This window comes from Girardinichthys multiradiatus, chromosome 18 (assembly GCF_021462225.1).
Source record: "Girardinichthys multiradiatus isolate DD_20200921_A chromosome 18, DD_fGirMul_XY1, whole genome shotgun sequence".
Taxonomy (NCBI): Eukaryota; Metazoa; Chordata; class Actinopteri; order Cyprinodontiformes; family Goodeidae; genus Girardinichthys; species Girardinichthys multiradiatus.
In genome coordinates, this window is record NC_061810.1 from 10,823,701 (window position 1) to 10,846,825 (window position 23,125).

The window sequence follows — 23,125 nt, forward strand, 5'->3', positions numbered from 1 at the left end:
TTAGTCATTTCACCTAGAAAGAAAGAACAGATAAACTCTGAGCCAGTTTTCAAGGTTAGAGTCTGAAAGAGAGCACATAGTGTTTGTTACAGTTAAGCTCAGTCAATCGCCATGTCTAGGAGAGAGAAAGGATTAAACACTAAAAGACAGGGCCATGAGGATCATCGGTAGAGGGTGAGCATTAAATTGTTGCCAGCAGAAGCTCGGACGATGCCCCTCTCCAGAAAGGTGTCACACAAAGACAGGGCCATGAGTATCATCGGCGCTTATTTACAAAAATGTCATCTCAAGGAACCCCACAAAGTGCCCCACTGATGGTCATTGTTATACTAAAAACCACAAGGATTGGGATACCTCTCTCTGTCAGACTGATTATAACCATTGGAAAAGAGAGGGGGTTATACAGGTAGCAGAAATGGAGGGTCTGTTTGCATGTGAAAACTTGAATGATTAGTAGAAGTTGACTCATTAGTACTAACATATTCCTCCTGCTGTAGCTGAGTTTCAGTGACACAAAACAAAGTCTTTGAAGAGAAAGCTGTTATTTTTAATAAACCACATTTTACTGTGTTGTTTATTGTTCAGTCAGAGTAGTATTTTATGACATTTATGTAGAATTTAAATAAACACAGAACATAAACCTTTGAATAACTGTAGGTTATTTTATCAGTAGAGTTATCACTTCAGTCAATCAATGAAACTTCTATCAGTTAGTGATGTGTGGTCAGGTTTTATATTTTCTGAAGCTGCCCTGCCAACATGCCCTGATTATTGTGATGGCTCTTTAGATAATTTTATGAGACAATCCTGCCATGTGTGGCATGTTAAGAGGGATCTAGTCTGCTCGGAATGATCGCCCCGACCTCAAATTGGGGATATTTAACTTGTGGGATTGTCTTGCCCCAATTTTCCATGGTGTGGGGTGTTCCCCGATGACAAACGAGCACACTGCCTGTTGAATTTGATGTGCAGCCAATCAGAAAGCGACGTGACAGAAACACGGAAGGGAATTACTCTGAATTCACGTTTAAACTGGAAAGGGTTTGCGAGATTTCCTGTCTGAAATCTGCGTGGTTGTCAGTGAAATGTGTTTGTGTGTGGTGTGTTGTGCTTGCCGTGTGGCTGGACACCACACACTGTAGGACCGAACCTGTTATACCTACGATTTTGTATCGTCACATGTGGAGTCTCTCTGGTTTTGAAAATCAGCCGACAATTGAAAATCCTGTCATGTGAACCAAGCATAAGTTGGAAAAAATCCTGTTTCAACTTGATACAAACCAATTAAAAAAAATGAACACAATTCATGTCATGTTTTTTCAATTTTCCTACACCAAATATGCCACACGATGCACAAAGCAAAATCTTAGGCTTCCCTCTCTCTCCTATACTTATCCAAAGTGCTTTGTCTTGCTACCCACAGCCTTCTTTGGCAGTCAATTCACTCTGCGTTTGCAGCTTAGTCTATGGCTGTTGTGTTTGTGTCACTACAAATCACATCACAATACATTTTCAGATTGTGGGGCCGCCTTGTTATTGACGATCCTGCTCACATTGAGATGGTACTCAATTTTAATGCAAAACTAACCAAACCTTGAACAGTAGAGCTATACCCGAGACAAATAGAGTAGAATAGGCACTGAAGAAAAAGGGTAGCAAATAAAATATCTTCCCGTTTCTGTGGGTGGGCTTTATTGCATTCATATTTGCCAAAACCCCCAGATAAAATAAGATCCTTTTTACTGAAAAATGGCACAGTATCCATACATTTACAAATGTCCACCAAAAGCCTTACATTCTTTTCTCTTTTTCTTTGCCTCTGCATGCTCCACATACAAATTATTAAAGCAACATTCTGAGGTGTTAATTACATCATAACTTGGCTGCAAACTGTGAACAAGTTTGTACAAGACAGGTTGCCATTGAAACTATGATGTCAGCAGGACTAGTTTAGGGTGGGTGACTTTTGTCAATGTGTAATGTGTCAGCTGTCTGGGTTTAAGGCCAGCAGGTATGGTGTCAGTCAACTTTGAGACTCATAATTGACTGCATGTCACAACTGTGAAGTGTTTCATTGTTGGCTCCTGCCAGTCTGTTTTACAGTGTGATGTAAATATAATGAGAATGCAAAATGTCCTGACTAAGTACTTATTGCCTGAAAAATTATTCTACTTTGAGGCAAATAAAATTTAAATATTTACTTGTGAATGGAACGTCTCATGCCAGACTCAGAGCTAATAAGTTTTGTCTTTGTAGGCAATATTTGGATTTTCGGACCATCTCGAGAATTATTACATTTAATTTTGGCCAAATCCCTTTGTTATTGAAACATTTAAACATTAAATGACAATCCCTGGTAATAAGTTATTCATTTGATTTGTGTTGGAGATGGGATCAATTCAAAAGTATCAGGATAATATCTCTTGAGAACTGAAGTTGGACACCACTGCTGTGATACCATATCTTTACTTTCAACTATCAATATAATTATTGGGCTCAATGCTGTACATGGTTCCTTAGAGGGTTGGAGAGATTGCTGTGGTTCAGCACATCTTGAGTTCAAACCTTTGCAAAAAATGTTTTTTTCTTACAGTTTTTGCTGTCTGTCCCAATTATGTGCTGATTTAATTAGCATATTTAATGGGTTTACAGCTAGATTTAGTTTGAAAGTCTTTTTCTACAGATGGAAAGAAGAAACAGAACTGCATAACACTTGCCACAGGCTGTCACAGGTCAGAGACACCAGCAGCCTCCACCTAACTAGTGTAATGCAGATTAGGGCATCCTCCTGAACACACAGGTCTGGGGGTGGTGGCAAGTGTGTGGTCCTCAAACTTTGGCTCCTGGTGCTCGAGCATGCAGAAGGTGGTCCTGGGGGATTTCAGTGCTTATATGGACAATGATGGTGTTACATGTAGGGGTGTGATCGAGAAGAATAGCCTGTCCAATCTGAACCCCAGCAGTGTTTTGTTGTTGGACTTCTGTGTGAGGCACAAAATGTTCATAATTGTACCTGGTACCAGGCCACCCTGGACCAAAGTTTGATAATCGATTTAATTATATCATTAGACCTGTGTCATTACGTCTTGGACACGCAGAAAGACTTCTGTGGTGGTGGAAGCAAAAAGTCAGGCATGGTAGGAATTCGTAAAGGCAACAGTGAGTGACTTGGAAGTTCCGGAAAATTGTTCAGTGACTCAGAAAAGGGAAACAGGGAGCATCCCAACTTGTGTATGCTTTGAGAGGGGAACTGCAGACTCGGATTGAGGACATCGTTGAGCTGTGGAAAGAGCACTTTGAGGATCTCTTCAATCCGGACACCAGAGAAGGATCTTCAACTCCAACTGAATGTCGCGGGGAAGCTGGTGCCTATCTCCATCAGTCTACGGGCGAGAGGCGGGGTACACCCTGGACAGGTCGCCATCCAAATAAATGTTTTTTTTTTTTGAGCATTTCCAGAATCTTAAATCTTAGCATCTGCAGAGAAACTGAGAACAAACCCCTTGCATGTATGGTGCATTATTCCTGCTACAGAACTGCTCTAGCAACACCAAATGGAACTTATTCAACTGTGGAGAAGAAAAAAATACACTAAAATGTATTTTCTGCAGGACAATGTCACAATCAAGAGTGTCCATTTGGTTCCTCAGATACAAACTGTGGATGATGAGCTAGGTCAAAATCTCCTTTAAGATTATACTGCCTTCAGTTCAGGTGACAAAGAAAAGGTCAGCATCACCAAACCTGAAATAAAGACAGGCATAAAAGAAAGCTAAAGATGTCTACTGGATGCAAGGATAAGGTCTACTGGATAAGGATCACTGATGCACAACGACACATGGAGGAAATGGAAGGTCTGCAGCAGATTACCAATAATAAAGGCAGATCTGGCAGCACTGCTTTTGCTCATGGCTCTCTATCTTTTGAACAAAAAAACCCAAAACTTTTTTTTCCAGGTTTGAGGCCAACAGGACCACAGAGCACATACTTAATACTTAATCAAGTAAACAGTCCTCCCTTTGAACTGCGTGAATAGAATGGTAGACAAGTGGTGAAATTGGTCAACCCAAGAAAGGCCACTGGACTAGCCAGAATACTCAGCAGAGGACTTCAGGCACGTGCTGTCGAATTTGTGGGGCTCTTTACAAACATCTTCCTGGCACAAGCCTTCATATCATCCACCTTGAGATCAATCATCCCATTTCCAAAAAGGCAACAATGGAAAAACCCAAAAGAGTCATAGACCAGTTGCACACACAACTGTACCAAAGGATTGTTTTCAAAAACTTGTCCTCCAGCTCTTGTCTCCTGTCCCACTTTGATCCACATCAGTTTGAGGCCAACCATAGTGACTACAGTTTCACACTGTCATCTGCTAAAACAGAAGAGCTAAGTGAGGATGCATCGGATGCATCTCATCCACCACTATCAACTCTGGTTCTTCACACGATTGTGTGCTGAGACCTCTCCTCTAGTTTCTTCACACCTACACATGTTCTCCAGCACATTCAATTAACTCCACCATGAAATTAGCAGACGGCGCCTCATTCGTCTGGTTTATTTCTGGATGTGACAAGACAACACACAGTGTCGGATTTCAGAAACGGTCAGAGTGGTGCTTGGTGAATAACCTGACACTGAACACCACAACGAACAGGGGGGATGATATCAGACTTTGGGTAAAAATGTGAAGCAACTCTTCCCCCTCTAATTATCAACAATATCAGGGTGGAAGGGTACATACTTTAGAATTTTAATAATTATCCATTTATTTAAACATATCTCATTTGCACACAATATTACAGCATCATAGAGCCCTCAGAATACTCAAGAAACAGTGTGATAATGAAGATGCTGGTCTCATTCTTCAGAGCAACTATCGAGAGCATCCTCACTTACTGCAACTTGGTATAATATGCAGGGTACACAGCTGGAGACAAAAAGGCACAAAAATTGTCACACTTAACCCAACAGTCATGTTTCTGGACTATGGGAGGAAGCCGGAGAACCCGGAGAAAACCCAGGCATGCATGCATACGGAGAACATGCAAAGTCCATGCAGAAAGACCCCAAGCAGTTTGCTGAACCAAGTACCTTCTTGTTCCAAGTACAGTGCTACCAATTCAATAAATTATTTAATTACTAAAAAGTTCATTCATTTCAGTGACTCATCTTACTAAAGGAAACAAATTATGTAGATTGATGACACAGACAGATTTTTTTAAGTCTTTATTTCTGTTAATTTTGACATTTTTTCTGCTTACAAAGAATGAAAAAAAAAAACCATCACCTGCTTAAAGGTTATTATTTTCAGAATGCACAGAACCTATATTCTAATTTACTGAATATCAATGTATGTTGAAGCAGATGACGCAGAGAACTGCTGGCATTCAGTACATTTGTACAAACCTTTGTATAAAAAAGTCAAATAAATAATAAAAAAAAAATAATAATAATAATAGACAGACTTTGTGGCCAAAAGGAACTTTGTTTAATGCATTCAGAAATTAACCTTTAACAGTCTGTTAAACAACAATATCTGCGGCGCTGATGGTGTAGGGGTTAAGAGGCTGCAGTCCTCGAAGCGGCCGTCCCGGGTTTGAGTCCTGGACCCGGTGACATTTGCCAAATGTCTCCCCATCTTTCCTGTCTGCCTACTGTCAAAAAGTAAAGGCCACTAGTGCTGAAAAAATATCTTTAAACAACAATATCTATTGTTTTTCTACGAGCATAAATGCCCATTCATATTTCTATAGTGTTAAATATTATATTTAATAAATTTTATGATTAATATAAATAGGCATTTAGCTGATTTTTTGATTATAAATTAAATGTTAAAAGATTACTATTAAAAAACATGAAAAGATTGAAAGGTAATTATTAAATGTTCATTTGGTAATTTAGGCCTATGGACAGACAGTACAGGTTTGGAATCCTAACCTGCAGCGATGCAGGGTTAGAAGTGCACTAGATGTTGTGGTTTTGATGCAAAAATGTAAGACAGTCTCGAGGACCAATTTTCAAGGTTCCCTTGTCAGCTTTGAAACAATTCCGGAGTGCGGGTCTTTGAAATCAAACACGAAGGGACTCAAATCCTCTGATCCTTTTACATTAGGTCACGTGGTGCTGTTTTGTCATACTGCGTAGGGTAGCAATGACAAACTACTGAGCACTTACCAAAACATTTTAGCCATGTATTGGCAAAGTCAGAAACCTTATTAAAGATACTGCAGTTGGCTTACACATAGGTGGTAGTTCTTCACACTCTTGAAACATTCAAATTTTAAAGAAGTAATGCTACTTCAAAAGAATGGTTGTTATAGTTTTGAAAATTTTCTTTCTTGCAGTGAATGCCAATCAGTTATATTTTATGTAGAATCAAAAGCATGGGTCATCAAGTACAAAAACTAACAAATACTGAGATCAAAGTACTTTACAAACACTTATCTTGCCATCAAAGACAACTCAAATTCAGAAACAAGTATTGCACTCAGAAACTGATGACATTTCCTTATGATTAGGCTGGTGAATTTCCAGTCACTTGAGCTTTATTGCAACATACTTTTGTTGTCCGATGAGCTAACCCCTCCCTCCTACTTCCCTTTATCTCCGGTCCTCTGATTCATCTGTGACGTCTTTCTCCGTCCGATTTTGTTTGCTGGTCTTCTGCGAGGAAACAACCAATCGTTTCTCTATTCTTGCCCATTTTATAGAGCATTTTCAGCAACCTCTTTGTGCTCATTGGCAAATGGTTGTTGCCATGGCTGTTCCATTCGTTACCTGTCACATAAGGTGATCTTTTCCTTGGAATTCCCCGAGTCGTGTGCTTCACATCAGACAAGCCATCATCACCTCAGTCCTGAGCTGTCGGCTGACTTCTCCTCTGACCTGCCCCCTTGCGTCATCAGGCTTGTACTGTAAGGTATAGCTCTCACTTCCCCAATTCCTCAAAATCTGTTCTATTTCTGTCTCACTCAACATTACACTTCCCCTTAAACAGAGGCTTCAATTCTTACATCTGTGCTGCTCAAACATTTTCTCCACTTACAGTTTAAAACCATTATTTCAACATCATCCTTTTTTTGTTCATACATTACAAGTGATCATCAGTACTTTTCTTAAACATATGGGTGACTATTTTTTTGCAGCAACATTTTGTGTCCGCATATTTTACTTGATGCTATAGGCTTAGGCTGCTGGAGGACATAATGACCACTTTCACCCTCTTCGCTACATTCTCACACTACTAATTTTGCATTATTTGCTGTTATTTCAGCTTTTAACTTTGTTCTGTCTCTTTTCTCTTCCTAGAAGCTACACCTGGCCTGGCTCTGTGTCTACCCGTGACACCTTTCTGGAGAGGGGCATTGTCCAAGATTCTGCTGGCAACAACTTAATGCTCACCCTCTACAGATGATCCACATAGCCCTGTCTTTCAGTGTTTAACCCTTTCTCTCTCCTAGATATGGCAATTGACTGAGCTTTTACTGTAACTAATTATATGTGCTCTCTTTCAGACTCTGTCCTTGAAAACTGGCTCAAAGTTTATCTGTTCTTTCTTTCTAGATGAAATGACTAAAGGAGCTACATCCACTAAAATTTACTTTTCCTTCCCATAGTATATACTCCTGGATCAGTGCTTCTTTGTTCTTTTTGTGTCTCTGCTCTGTTCTCTCAAACCCCCAGTCGGTCGTGGCAGATGGCCGCTCACACTGAGCCTGGTTCTGCTGGAGGTTTCTTCCTGTTAAAAGGGAGTTTTTCCTCTCCACTGTCGCTACATGCATGCTCAGTATGAGGGATTGCTGCAAAGTCAACGCCAGTGACTGTCCACTGTCTCTACATGCTCATCTAGGAGGAGTGAATGCTACAAATCTCTGACTGGATGCAATCTGCTGGGTTTTCTTATATAGAAAAACTTTTTATCCAATTTGAATAAATAACTGAATCTGACTGCATTGTTCAATGGTTAGGATTAATTGGAATGTATGAACCTGACTGTTGTAAAGTGCCTTGAGACAACATGTGTTGTGAATTGGCGCTATATAAATAAAACTGAATTGAATTGAATTCCTCGAACTAAATTATCTAAATTATCACTAAATAACTGAATCTGACTGCATTGTTCAATGGTTAGGATTAATTGGAATGTATGTACCTGACTTTTGTGAAGTGCCTTGAGACAACATGTGTTATGAATTGGCGCTATATAAATAAACTGAATTTAATTTAATTATGCAGATTTTTTATTGAATGTGCCGACTATTCACAACAAAGTACTTTTATTATGCACTTAAGTGTGTTTTCAATAACTTGAACATAAATAAAATGCATTCATAATGTTTATTTGTATTTTACACACCTTTTTGGTGACACACGTGCTCAATTTTATCGTGTCTGCAGTGCAAAGTAATAAACCTTCTCAATAAATTTAGGCCATATGATTCCAAAACTTTTATTCTTTCTTAAATAACTTGATAAACTAGACTCAACTTTATCTCATTATGCAATTTGATTTGGTGGAACTTTTTTTCCTGTTTGCTATTTTATCCATTTTCTACACGTCCCGGTAGTGATTTTCCATCCTGTTAGAATGTGTGCAATTGTCTTCAAAAAAGGACCGCAATTCCAGAAAAGCCATTTACAGGAAGTGACATCATTTGATTTTGGAGGGATTCAACTGTGGAACAGGAGGTAAACGTCAATTGTGATTTTCTCCTTACTTTTTTAATCTTAAACATGTTACACCTGTATGAGTCAACCTTAAAATTCCACTCTATGTCAAATTATGGGTTATATTTATTCACTTGAAAAAAAAAAAACATATTAGAATAAATTATTAAAGGTGTGTTATTCTGTTGAAGGTTAGCAAGCTAAATGTTGATCAGTTTAATAGCTTCAGCTAGACTAGCTAAAAACATTCCACCCTGTTGGGTCTCTGAACCCAACAGTGGAATGGGGACCTAACAGGGAGGAAATATGTATAAAGAGTAATAATTTGAATTATTATAATACTTTTTTTTTATGTACAGATGTGTATCTATGTATTTTAACAGGGTAATACAATAGAATACATTGTGGAAAAAAAAAGATTTGTTGAAAAACAATGATGAAATTATACACATTTGTTAGGAAATGGCACCAGCGCTTAGTGCAGCGGAGCTACAGCATTGGTACAGGGCAAAGCATGATGCAGACCCAGAGAGGAGAACCAGGTACCTGAAAAAAGAAAGAGAAAAATAGCAGCAGGACAGAGAGACAGGAAAAAAGAAAAGAAATGCAGACCTTACTGAGCGAGAAAAGCGTGCCCAGAGGAAAAAGTGGAGGGAAAGAAAGAGAGAGGCAAAAGCCAGGGAAAAGGCCATGGCAGTAATACCATCTTCACCCCATACCCCGAATACACCAGCAAGTCCTTCATCTTGACCCAATACTGTTATGATTTGTGGGTGTTTTGGGGTTTTTGTTGGTCTTATTTCACAGTTGAAGTTTTGAATCATGTTTCTGTTATTTTTCTGGTCATGTTTTAGTTTTTGTCTTGTTCATGTTTTGTCAAGTTTGGTTTTTGGATCTGGTATTGCTTTAGTTTAATGTTTTTCTGGTTTCTATTAGTTTGTATTCAAGAGTCTCTGTTTTGTTCCAGTCACGTTTTGTTCTCTCCTGTCTGTTAATTAACTTAATTCGGTTCACCTGCTCCAAGATAATCTGGCTCCTTTCTTCACCTGGTTCACGCTCCATATATACACCTCCGATCTGTTTATTCCTTGTGGAAACATTTTCTGCATCATGCTCATCTCTGGTTTTTTGGATCATGCCATGCCTGTCTTGCCTGCTCGTTTATAGTTTTGTTCCTGCCTCTTCTGTAGTGAGTTTTTTGTTCATTTAATAATTTTTCACTTACCGTCATGCTGCCTGCTAGTCTACATTCTGGCTTCCTCCGTTGCACAGAGCCTAACAGAATGTTTCCGCCTAACATGGACCTCGCGGACAGTAGGCAGGAGAGTGCCAGGGATCACTGGGTTTAGCAGCAGATGGAGGAGGCAATGAGACATCTGCCGACACCGATCTGGAGGTTCTGCCCTCTCCACTGCTGCTGGAGCAGATGGAGCGTGAGGTGGTTCAGCGCCGTTCCCTGCCTGCTCCCCTGGTTGTGCGTCCTAATACGGCAGTGAAGCCCTCGCCCACCTCCCGCTGCAAGAAACGCCGCCGTGGAGCACCTTCCTGTGTTTCAGTCGGCGAGGAGAAGTCTCCCATGGCTGCTGCTATGATGTCTGGAGCGATGGTTTCCCTGCCGGCTGACATGAGGGCTGCAGCGAGTAATCGCGCATCTTCGTCTGCCACAGCACTGTCTCCCAGGCTTGCTGCAGCTCCACCCATGCCGTCTTCGCTCGCTCCAGCCCGGTGTTCTGAGGCAACACCTGACGAGCTGGAGCAGCGTTTAAGGTTCTATGCTCGTCAAATAAAGATCTTCAGGAAGACCAGACTCCTGTATTCCTCTCCTGAGTTGATGGAGAAAATCTGGCAGATGGAGGAGGATTACCGGACAGCAATAAAGCAGTTCTACTGCCGTCCACCTTCGCCCACGTCAGGTCTCCAGAGCGGTGCTGCAGCCCAGCATACGTCATGTCTCCAGAGTGGTGCTGCAGCTCAGTCCACGTCATGTCTCCAGAGCGGTGGTGCAGTCCAGCCCACATCATGTCTTCAGAGTGCTGCTGCAGAACAGGCCACGCCAGGTCTCCAGGGTGCTGCTGCTGCAGCTGCTGCTGAGCTATCCACGCCAGGTCTACAGCCTGCTGCAGAGTTTCCTGGGGGGTCTGAGGATGGACCGCCTCTATTACCGGTTCCTGAGGGGTCCGAGGATGGAACGCCTCTATTTCCTGTTCCAGAGGGGTCCGAGGATGGACTGCCTCTATTACCGGTTCCTAAGGGGTCTGAGGGTGGACTACCTCTGATTCTGGATCCGGGACCCACTGACTAAGTTCCAGTGCCCACTGACCGCCCACTGACCTAAGCTCCTCCTCACGGCATTGAAGGTCTCAGCGACGCCTCAGCTCCTGCTCAAGTCACTGAGGGTCTGGGCGACGCCTCAGCTCCTGCTCACGTCACTGAGGGTCCCGGCGACGCCTCAGCTCCTACTTACGTCATTGAGGGTCCGGGCGACGCCTCAGCTCCTGCTCACGTCACTGAGGGTCCCGGGCGACGCCTCAGCTCCTGCTCATGTCACTGAGGGTCCTGGGCAACGCCTCAGCTCCTGCTCACATCATTGAGGGTCTAGCCGACGCCTCAGCCCCTGCTCCTGGTCTCAAGGTCTTCCAGGGGTTCTCTGAGAGTCTGGCCCTTGTCCTGGTTCCTGAATCCCCTAATGAAGGGTTCGAGGACAAACCGCCCCCGGACCCTGTTCCTGAGGGCTCCAAGGAGCATCTTGTCCTCGTTCTGGTCTCCAAGGGTTCCCCAGACTCTGTTCCTGTCTCCGGTGGTCCCGTCAACTCTGTTCCTGTCTCTGAGTGTTTGCCAGGCGCCGACTCTGCCTCTAAGGGTTTGCCAGGTGCCGCCTCTGCCTATGAAGGTTCGCCAGGCGTCGCCTCTGCCTCTGAGGGGTTTGAGGACGAGCTGCCTCTACTTCCTGTGTCAGAGTGGTTCGAGGACGAACCGCCTCTATACCCTGTTCCAGAGGGTCATGTGAGTGGACTGCCTTTGATCCTGGCTCCAAGGTCCGGTGACTGTGTTGCTGGCCTGATTGACTATGTTACAGGCCTGACTGACGTTTTGCCTAAGGCACCAGACTCCACGCCTGACTCTAAGTCTGACTCCAACTTCCGAGGGTCCTCTACTCGGCTTGGCCGACCTCTTGACCAAGGGTCCTCTACTCTGCACGGCCGACCTCCTGACCGAGGGTCCTCTATTCTGCTTGGCCGGCTTCCTGATCAACCTGCAAGTTCCCGCTGCCGTCGCCGGTCACCTAGGTCTCTACGTCTCTGCCGGTCTCCAGGTCTTCGCCGCCGTCGCCGGCTGATCAGGCCTCTGAGTAGCGGGTCCTGGACTTCTCATGAACTTTGTGCCTGCTCGGGACAACCTCCTGGTCGCCCGCCTGAACTTTGTGCCTGTTTGGGACAACGTCATGGTCGCCCACCTGAACTCTGTGCCTGTTCAGGACAACCTCCTGGTCGCCCGCCTGAACTTTTTGTTTTTGTTTGTTTGCGTATGGGATTTCCTGTCTGCGCAGCCTCCAGAACGTCTGGAGAACAAAAATCCTGCACAGTGAATTCTGTGTTGGTAGCCGCCGAATCGACCGGAGGTGGATCAATGCGTTCCAACAGACAGTGTGAATGAACACACAGGTAAGAGAGAACCAACTAAGTATATAAAAAGAAATATGCAAGCCGGTAAGCTTGGCATTTTGAAGAGGGCTGATAATAAACAGGGGGTGTATGTATGAATGCAGAATCACATGAGTCACTCAGTGAGACAACCCGAAACCTTGCTGGTGTTAACATAACATTGTTGATTGCTGAGGTGTGTCATGGGGTATTCTGATTTGAATATTAGGTGCCATCAAATCTCAGTCTAAAACCTCTGCACTCTCCGAGAATAGAACTCAAAGCGGGAAACCGGATCAAAACTAGGTTTTTGATCAAGAAGCCTGTTTTCCGGGAGATGTTGGGGGCCCGTTGAGGAATTCTGTTTTGATTTGATGGTACAAAAAATATATATATAAATACTATACCCCTGTTAGATAAAAAAAAAAAAAAAAGAGCAGAGTCCGAATAATAATAATAAACTATAGTAAATAGGATAAAAGTATATGTAATAAAGCACAGAGAATAAAATAAATAGTTCTAATATGTACTAATAGAAGTAGTTCTTAACAATAGTTTTCAATAGATAAAAGAAAAAACAACTCTTAAAATGGGAAACTGCATCCCGAGGCAGCCCCCATTAGAAGGAGATGTAAAGTTTATACACTCAAAAGATCCAGATACAGTAAAAAATCTTGCTAAATGGCAGAAAGATTATAAGTTTTAAGGACATCTTTCAGTTCCTGCTTGTACCCATTTGGTGCAGAGATTACAACAGAAAGACAAACTTAGAAAAAGGAAAAAACCCAGCCAATAATTAATAAGGGCAAAAAATTGGCTTGCTGAAGCTTATAAAAGAAATGCAGTAAACGATAAAAAGAGCAAGGAGGTTTATATACCAGAAACATTTCTGGTTATGTATCTATTGAACTTCTTATCTCTTCCAACCAGCCCAGGTTGACAGCTAGACCAGTACCAGCGCCAAGAGATGAGTGTTTTATCAGAAACTGCGTTTCTGGTGCCAGTACCAGTTTCCGCGTGGTAATGGGTGATGTAACATTTTACAACTGTGATGTTACAAAGTTTAAACTGTTTAATTTTACAACTCCTGTGTCCAACTATGTGGAGCTTCTTGCAGGTTCCTATTTTTTTCATTGTGTCGTGGGCACCGGTTCCATCCCAGTGGGGATTACTCCAATTATTATCTTTCCCACCAAACTGAACCAGGGGGAAAAATCCATAATCTAAAGGGCACTTATGAAATAGATGGATTTCACTGGATGTGTGGAACTCCCATTTATTTGCAGTTGCCTCTAAGTTGGAGTGGTGTATGTGCACCTGTTTATGTCACTGATCACACTTATGTCATTTCATTTCAACCTTCCCTAAAGAGGAAACTCATTCGTGTGAAGCCACATCAGAATCGGAATCAGAAAAGCTTTATTGCCAAGTACGTTTTTGGACATACAAGGAATTTGTTTTGGCGTAGTCGGTGCAATACAATACAAATTAAACAGTATAAACATATCTACAATATAATATAAATATATGTGCACAGTTTTAAGTGAGTGAGAGTAAGTATAGAGCAGTATAAGATGCAAGAGCAATACAACAGTGCAGGTGATCATTGTGCAAGTATGGCAGTGCAAGTAAAGCAGGAGTCCAAGCTGAGCGTTAATGTAACGCATAGAGTTACAGGTTACAGGTGTCCTGTCAGCAAAAAAGGGGGGGTGTGGGGGAAAGGGAGAGTGTCAGGGTGGTTTCCGGGCTTTGTTAACAAGGCTGGTGGCAGATGGGAAAAAACTGTTCTTGTGGTGTGAGGTTTTGGTCCGGATGGACCGCAGCCTCCTGCCAGAGGGGAGAGTCTCAAAGAGTCTGTGACCGGGGTGGGAGGGATCAGCCAGAATCTTCCCTGCCCGCTTCAGGGTCCTGGAGGTGTACAGTTCCTGGAGCAGGAAGAACATCCTCTGCTGGGCTTTCTTGATGAGGGAGCTGATGTTTGGCTCCCACTTGAGATCCTGGGAGATGATGGTTCCCAGGAAGCGGAAAGATTCCACAGTGTCAATAGTGGAGTCACAGAGGGTGATGGGGGCAGGTGGGGCTGGGTTCTGCCTGAAGTCCACAACCATCTCCACTGTCTTTAGAGCGTTGAGCTCAAGGTTGTTCTGGCTGCACCAGTCCAACAGATGGTCCACCTCCCATCTGTACGCGGACTCGTCACCATCAGAGATGGGGATGAGGAATTGAAGCATAGATCAACAGGAAATAAGATTTTGCTAAGTTTAGGAAAGAACATGCTTAGATTAGAAACTATAAATTATCGAATGGGACTCTTTGTTAATGCAATCACAAAAGCTCTTGCAGGACTATCAACAGAAGTCACAGCTCTTCGAACCGTGGTGTTGCAGAACAGGATGGTGTTGGACCTACTGACGGCCTCTGTCGGGGGAGTTTGCGCTCTGTATACAGCTCTTTATTTAGCTTTATACAACATAGACAAAGCGCTTTCCTAACTGAACTCATTGAATTACATTGTTGAGATGAGGAATTATTAATGTGCAGACACAGAAGACAATCCTTGATTTGGTAAAAGCAACCACGAAGGGACTCGAACCCTCAGTCTTCTGATCCGAAGTCAGATGCCTTGTCCATTAGGCCACGTGGTCCCACATCTCATAACTGCATGGTGTTCGCAACCGCCAAGTGCTGAGCAAGTACCGAAACATTTTAGCCATGCATTGGCAAAGTCAGAAACCATATTAATGTGCGTTCAGATCCAACGTGAATGACGCGACAGGGGTGAGCAATTTAGATGTTAACCCTATAAAAAGGCCGGTCAGGAGCCAGTGAAGTGAAGGATGCAATACGAACATTGCGATTAGGGCGAATAGAGCCAAGCGAAACCTGTGATGGAGGCGCAGCAAATTACGCTGGAGTGAAAAATCGGAACTTTTCTGTTAATTTGTCTATAGCAATCTTTTCAGCACAACAGTTGTCATGCAAATATGAAACTCACACCAGTTGCTCAGGGTATATCTCTGTTGATGTAGGAAATGATATTTTATTCATAAGTATTTAATTTACAGATGCATATGTCAGCAAGTCTGATTTCTATGTCGACAATCAGCCGTTTTTACTTAATTATTCAATACGCTACCATCCTACATTCTGCTGTTATTTCAGCTCTTGCCTGGGGTATTTTGGCGGTTCTTGTCCATATGTTTAGACACAAAAATGTTTATTATATTTAGAAGATGTGGACAGTACAATTTGGCTGTTTTTCTATGGAGCTGAGATTCTTTACTCACCGACGACGGATGGGCAGGCATTCTGCAGAGGTGATCCAGCATCTGTAGATGGTGTCCCGAGGGCTGATTTGTCCCCCAACGTGGGACAACAGGTCTTCAGACTGGTTCCTGGATAGACAGAAGTACCGCTGAAAGCAACCGTCATCCAGACACTGCTCCAGGAGTAAGTGGTGGTGCTCTCCAAACTGGTTCCGTCTCTGGTGAACCCAAGGACGTCGACGCTGGCGGCCTTGTCCGGCGTACCATAAGTAAAGCGCCGTGACTTGCTCCATGTTGAGTTGATACCGGCAAGAAGCAGGTGGAGCCTCCTCCCATTTGATGACGCAGTGAAGGGAGTGGAGCGTTGTCGCCCGTTGGCCACACGATTTGCTGGCAAAATGTCAGGCCAGCGACAGCACGTGAATGAGGCAAAAAAGTGGCTGAAATTGCAGTCGGTCGGAACGCAACTTTATAATGAAAAATGTTAGCCTAGCATTTTGCATTATATGTGGCATATTTGGTTTTTCACACTTGTGCTTGATAAACAAATCTTATCCAATTTACCTTCTACTGGCTCAAACTCAGTCTCGGTTCCAGATCTAAGAACTTGTTTGATATGGATGTTTCAATCTTTTCAAGATAAAGGGAAGCAAAGCTCTTCTTGAGTTAGGATGTATTGCATGCATAGGATGTCAGAAATTCTGCATTGATCAAGTTTCAAATTACATGTATACAGCTCTCTATTTTGCTTTATACAAGATGGACAAAGAGCTTTCCTAACTGAACTCCTTGTATTACGTTATTGAGATGAGGAATTATTAATGTGCAGACAGAGAAGACAATCCTTGTCTTGGCCCTTCAAAATCAACCACGAAGGGACTCGAACCCTCAGTCTTCTGATCCGAAGTCAGATGCCTTGTCCATTAGGCCACGTGGTCCCAAATCTCATACCTTCATGGTGTTCGCAACCGCCAAGTGCTGAGCAAGTACCGAAACATTTTAGCCATGCATTGGCAAAGTCAGAAACCATATTAATGTGCGTTCAGATCCAACGTGAATGACGCGACAGGGGTGAGCAATTTAGATGTTAACCCTATGAAAAGGCCGGTCAGGAGCCAGCGAAGCGAAGGACGCAATACGAACGTTGCGATTAGGGCGAATAGAGTCAAGCGAAACCCGTGATGGAGGCGCAGCAAATTACACTGGAGTGAAAAATCGGAACTTTTCTGTAAATTTGCGTTGCGTCTATAGCAATCTTTTCAGCACAACAGTTGTCATGCAAATATGAAACTCACACCAGTTGCTCAGGGTACATCTCTGTTGATGTAGGAAATTATATTTTATTCATAAGTATTTAATTTACAGATGCATATGTCAGCAAGTCTGATTTCTATGTCGACAATCAGCCGTTATTACTTAATTATTCAATACACTACCATCCTACATTCTGCTGTTATTTCAGCTCTTGCCTGGGGTATTTTGGCGGTTCTTGTCCATATGTTTAGACACAAAAATGTTTATTATATTTAGAAGATGTGGACAGTATAATTTGGCTGTTTTTCTATGGAGCTGAGATTCTTTACTCACCGAAGACGAATGGGCAGGCGTTCTGCAGCGGGGATCCAGCGTCTGTAGATGGTGTCCCGAGGGCTGATTTGTCCCCCAACGTGGGACAACAGGTCTTCAGACGGGTTCCTGGATAGACAGAAGTACCGCTGAAAGCAACCGTCATCCAGACACTGCTCCAGGAGTAAGTGGTGGTGCTCTCCAAACTGGTTCCGTCTCTGGTGAACCCAAGGACGTCGACGCTGGCGGCCTTGTTCGGCGTACCATAAGTAAAGCACCATGACTCGCTCCATGTTGAGTTGATACCGGCAAGAAGCAGGTAGAGCCTCCTCCCATTTGATGACGCAGTGAAGGGAGTGGAGCGTTGTCGCCCGTTGGCCACACGATTTGCTGGCAAAATGTCAGGCCAGCGACAGCACGTGAATGAGGCAAAAAAGTGGCTGAAATTGCAGTCGGTCTGAACGCAACTTTATAATGAAAAACGTTAGCCTAGCATTTTGCATTATATGTGGCATATTTGGTTTTTCACACTTGTGCTTGATAAACAAATCTTATCCAATTTACCTTCTACTGGCTCAAACTCAGTCTCGGTTCCAGATCTAAGAACTTGTTTGATATGGATGTTTCAATCTTTTCAAGATAAAGGGAAGCAAAGCTCTTCTTGAGTTAGGATGTATTGCATGCATAGGATGTCAGAAATTCTGCATTGATCAAGTTTCAAATTACATGTATACAGCTCTCTATTTTGCTTTATACAAGATAGACAAAGAGCTTTCCTAACTGAACTCCTTGTATTACGTTATTGAGATGAGGAATTATTAATGTGCAGACAGAGAAGACAATCCTTGTCTTGGCCCTTCAAAATCAACCACGAAGGGACTCGAACCCTCAGTCTTCTGATCCGAAGTCAGATGCCTTGTCCATTAGGCCACGTGGTCCCAAATCTCATACCTTCATGGTGTTCACAACCGCCAAGTGCTGAGCAAGTACCGAAACATTTTAGCCATGCATTGGCAAAGTCAGAAACCATATTAATGTGCGTTCAGATCCAACGTGAATGACGCGACAGGGGTGAGCAATTTAGATGTTAACCCTATGAAAAGGCCGGTCAGGAGCCAGCGAAGCGAAGGACGCAATACGAACGTTGCGATTAGGGCGAATAGAGTCAAGCGAAACCCGTGATGGAGTGAAAAATTGGAACTTTTCTGTAAATTTGCGTTGCGTCTATAGCAATCTTTTCAGCCATCTTTTCGTCTATAGCAATCTTTTCAGCACAACAGTTGTCATGCAAATATGAAACTCACACCAGTTGCTCAGGGTACATCTCTGTTGATGTAGGAAATTATATTTTATTCATAAGTATTTAATTTACAGATGCATATGTCAGCAAGTCTGATTTCTATGTCGACAATCAGCCGTTATTACTTAATTATTCAATACACTACCATCCTACATTCTGCTGTTATTTCAGCTCTTGCCTGGGGTATTTTGGCGGTTCTTGTCCATATGTTTAGACACAAAAATGTTTATTATATTTAGAAGATGTGGACAGTATAATTTGGCTGTTTTTCTATGGAGCTGAGATTCTTTACTCACCGAAGACGAATGGGCAGGCGTTCTGCAGCGGGGATCCAGCGTCTGTAGATGGTGTCCCGAGGGCTGATTTGTCCCCCAACGTGGGACAACAGGTCTTCAGACTGGTTCCTGGATAGACAGAAGTACCGCTGAAAGCAACCGTCATCCAGACACTGCTCCAGGAGTAAGTGGTGGTGCTCTCCAAACTGGTTCCGTCTCTGGTGAACCCAAGGACGTCGACGCTGGCGGCCTTGTTCGGCGTACCATAAGTAAAGCACCGTGACTCGCTCCATGTTGAGTTGATACCGGCAAGAAGCAGGTAGAGCCTCCTCCCATTTGATGACGCAGTGAAGGGAGTGGAGCGTTGTCGCCCGTTGACCACACGATTTGCTGGCGAAATCTCAGGCCAGCGACAGCACGTGAATGAGGCAAAAAATTGGCTGAAATTGCAGTCGGTCTGAACGCAACTTTATAATGAAAAACGTTAGCCTAGCATTTTGCATTATATGTGGCATATTTGGTTTTTCACACTTGTGCTTGATAAACAAATCTTATCCAATGTACCTTCTACTGGCTCAAACTCAGTCTCGGTTCCAGATCTAAGAACCTGTCTGATATGGATGTTTCAATCTTTTCAAGATAAAGGGAAGCAAAGCTCTTCTTGAGTTAGGATGTATTGCATGCATAGGATGTCAGAAATTCTGCATTGATCAAGTTTCAAATTACATGTATACAACTCTCTATTTTGCTTTATACAAGATAGACAAAGAGCTTTCCTAACTGAACTCCTTGAATTACGTTATTGAGATGAGGAATTATTAATGTGCAGACAGAGAAAACATTACTTGTCTTGGCCCTTCAAAAGCAACCACGAAGGGACTCGAACCCTCAGTCTTCTGATCCGAAGTCAGATGCCTTGTCCATTAGGCCACGTGGTCCCAAATCTCATACCTGCATGGTGTTCGCAACCGCCAAGTGCTGAGCAAGTACCGAAACATTTTAGCCATGCATTGGCAAAGTCAGAAACCATATTAATGTGCGTTCAGATCCAACGTGAATGACGCGACAGGGGTGAGCAATTTAGATGTTAACCCTATGAAAAGGCCGGTCAGGAGCCAGTGAAGCGAAGGACGCAATACGAACATTGCGATTAGGGCGAATAGAGCCAAGCGAAACCCGTGATGGAGGCGCAGCAAATTACGCTGGAGTGAAAAATCGGAACTTTTCTGTAAATTTGCGTTGCGTCTATAGCAATCTTTTCAGCACAACAGTTGTCATGCAAATATGAAACTCACACCAGTTGCTCAGGGTACATCTCTGTTGATGTAGGAAATTATATTTTATTCATAAGTATTTAATTTACAGATGCATATGTCAGCAAGTCTTATTTCTATGTCAACAATCAGCCGTTATTACTTAATTATTCAATACGCTACCATCCTACATTCTGCTGTTATTTCAGCTCTTGCCTGGGGTATTTTGGCGGTTCTTGTCCATATGTTTAGACACAAAATTTTTTATTATATTTAGAAGATGTGGACAGTACAATTTGGCTGTTTTTCTATGGAGCTGAGATTCTTTACTCACCGAAGACGGATGGGCAGGCGTTCTGCAGCGGGGATCCAGCGTCTGTAGATGGTGTCCCGAGGGCTGATTTGTCCCCCAACGTGGGACAACAGGTCTTCAGACTGGTTCCTGGATAGACAGAAGTACCGCTGAAAGCAACCGTCATCCAGACACTGCTCCAGGAGTAAGTGGTGGTGCTCTCCAAACTGGTTCCGTCTCTGGTGAACCCAAGGACGTCGACGCTGGCGGCCTTGTCCGGCGTACCATAAGTAAAGCGCCGTGACTTGCTCCATGTTGAGTTGATACCGGCAAGAAGCAGGTGGAGCCTCCTCCCATTTGATGACGCAGTGAAGGGAGTGGAGCGTTGTCGCCCGTTGGCCACACGATTTGCTGGCAAAATGTCAGGCCAGCGACAGCACGTGAATGAGGCAAAAAAGTGGCTGAAATTGCAGTCGGTCTGAACGCAACTTTATAATGAAAAACGTTAGCCTAGCATTTTGCATTATATGTGGCATATTTGGTTTTTCACACTTGTGCTTGATAAACAAATCTTATCCAATTTACCTTCTACTGGCTCAAACTCAGTCTCGGTTCCAGATCTAAGAACTTGTTTGATATGGATGTTTCAATCTTTTCAAGATAAAGGGAAGCAAAGCTCTTCTTGAGTTAGGATGTATTGCATGCATAGGATGTCAGAAATTCTGCATTGATCAAGTTTCAAATTACATGTATACAGCTCTCTATTTTGCTTTATACAAGATGGACAAAGAGCTTTCCTAACTGAACTCCTTGTATTACGTTATTGAGATGAGGAATTATTAATGTGCAGACAGAGAAGACAATCCTTGTCTTGGCCCTTCAAAATCAACCACGAAGGGACTCGAACCCTCAGTCTTCTGATCCGAAGTCAGATGCCTTGTCCATTAGGCCACGTGGTCCCAAATCTCATACCTTCATGGTGTTCGCAACCGCCAAGTGCTGAGCAAGTACCGAAACATTTTAGCCATGCATTGGCAAAGTCAGAAACCATATTAATGTGCGTTCAGATCCAACGTGAATGACGCGACAGGGGTGAGCAATTTAGATGTTAACCCTATGAAAAGGCCGGTCAGGAGCCAGCGAAGCGAAGGACGCAATACGAACGTTGCGATTAGGGCGAATAGAGTCAAGCGAAACCCGTGATGGAGGCGCAGCAAATTACACTGGAGTGAAAAATTGGAACTTTTCTGTAAATTTGCGTTGCGTCTATAGCAATCTTTTCAGCACAACAGTTGTCATGCAAATATGAAACTCACACCAGTTGCTCAGGGTACATCTCTGTTGATGTAGGAAATTATATTTTATTCATAAGTATTTAATTTACAGATGCATATGTCAGCAAGTCTGATTTCTATGTCGACAATCAGCCGTTATTACTTAATTATTCAATACACTACCATCCTACATTCTGCTGTTATTTCAGCTCTTGCCTGGGGTATTTTGGCGGTTCTTGTCCATATGTTTAGACACAAAAATGTTTATTATATTTAGAAGATGTGGACAGTATAATTTGGCTGTTTTTCTATGGAGCTGAGATTCTTTACTCACCGAAGACGAATGGGCAGGCGTTCTGCAGCGGGGATCCAGCGTCTGTAGATGGTGTCCCGAGGGCTGATTTGTCCCCCAACGTGGGACAACAGGTCTTCAGACTGGTTCCTGGATAGACAGAAGTACCGCTGAAAGCAACCGTCATCCAGACACTGCTCCAGGAGTAAGTGGTGGTGCTCTCCAAACTGGTTCCGTCTCTGGTGAACCCAAGGACGTAGACGCTGGCGGCCTTGTTCGGCGTACCATAAGTAAAGCACCGTGACTCGCTCCATGTTGAGTTGATACCGGCAAGAAGCAGGTAGAGCCTCCTCCCATTTGATGACGCAGTGAAGGGAGTGGAGCGTTGTCGCCCGTTGACCACACGATTTGCTGGCGAAATCTCAGGCCAGCGACAGCACGTGAATGAGGCAAAAAATTGGCTGAAATTGCAGTCGGTCTGAACGCAACTTTATAATGAAAAACGTTAGCCTAGCATTTTGCATTATATGTGGCATATTTGGTTTTTCACACTTGTGCTTGATAAACAAATCTTATCCAATGTACCTTCTACTGGCTCAAACTCAGTCTCGGTTCCAGATCTAAGAACCTGTCTGATATGGATGTTTCAATCTTTTCAAGATAAAGGGAAGCAAAGCTCTTCTTGAGTTAGGATGTATTGCATGCATAGGATGTCAGAAATTCTGCATTGATCAAGTTTCAAATTACATGTATACAACTCTCTATTTTGCTTTATACAAGATAGACAAAGAGCTTTCCTAACTGAACTCCTTGAATTACGTTATTGAGATGAGGAATTATTAATGTGCAGACAGAGAAAACATTACTTGTCTTGGCCCTTCAAAAGCAACCACGAAGGGACTCGAACCCTCAGTCTTCTGATCCGAAGTCAGATGCCTTGTCCATTAGGCCACGTGGTCCCAAATCTCATACCTGCATGGTGTTCGCAACCGCCAAGTGCTGAGCAAGTACCGAAACATTTTAGCCATGCATTGGCAAAGTCAGAAACCATATTAATGTGCGTTCAGATCCAACGTGAATGACGCGACAGGGGTGAGCAATTTAGATGTTAACCCTATGAAAAGGCCGGTCAGGAGCCAGTGAAGCGAAGGACGCAATACGAACATTGCGATTAGGGCGAATAGAGCCAAGCGAAACCCGTGATGGAGGCGCAGCAAATTACGCTGGAGTGAAAAATCGGAACTTTTCTGTAAATTTGCGTTGCGTCTATAGCAATCTTTTCAGCACAACAGTTGT

At 43.2% G+C, this 23,125-nt stretch overlaps 6 non-coding genes across 6 annotated transcripts; all 6 read right to left on the reverse strand.

Annotated features, from left to right (window-relative positions):
• Positions 1–14,883: 14,883 nt before the first annotated feature.
• trnar-ucg lies at positions 14,884–14,956 on the reverse strand. The gene has a single exon. It is a non-coding gene; the product is annotated as a tRNA-Arg (tRNA).
• Positions 14,957–16,442: 1,486 nt separating this feature from the next.
• On the reverse strand, positions 16,443–16,515 carry trnar-ucg. Its single transcript has one exon. It is a non-coding gene; the product is annotated as a tRNA-Arg (tRNA).
• Positions 16,516–18,008: 1,493 nt separating this feature from the next.
• trnar-ucg lies at positions 18,009–18,081 on the reverse strand. Its single transcript has one exon. It is a non-coding gene; the product is annotated as a tRNA-Arg (tRNA).
• Positions 18,082–19,583: 1,502 nt separating this feature from the next.
• On the reverse strand, positions 19,584–19,656 carry trnar-ucg. The gene has a single exon. It is a non-coding gene; the product is annotated as a tRNA-Arg (tRNA).
• A 1,493-nt stretch (positions 19,657–21,149) lies between these two features.
• Positions 21,150–21,222, reverse strand: trnar-ucg. Its single transcript has one exon. It is a non-coding gene; the product is annotated as a tRNA-Arg (tRNA).
• A 1,493-nt stretch (positions 21,223–22,715) lies between these two features.
• On the reverse strand, positions 22,716–22,788 carry trnar-ucg. Its single transcript has one exon. It is a non-coding gene; the product is annotated as a tRNA-Arg (tRNA).
• Between the last annotated feature and the right edge of the window lie 337 nt (positions 22,789–23,125).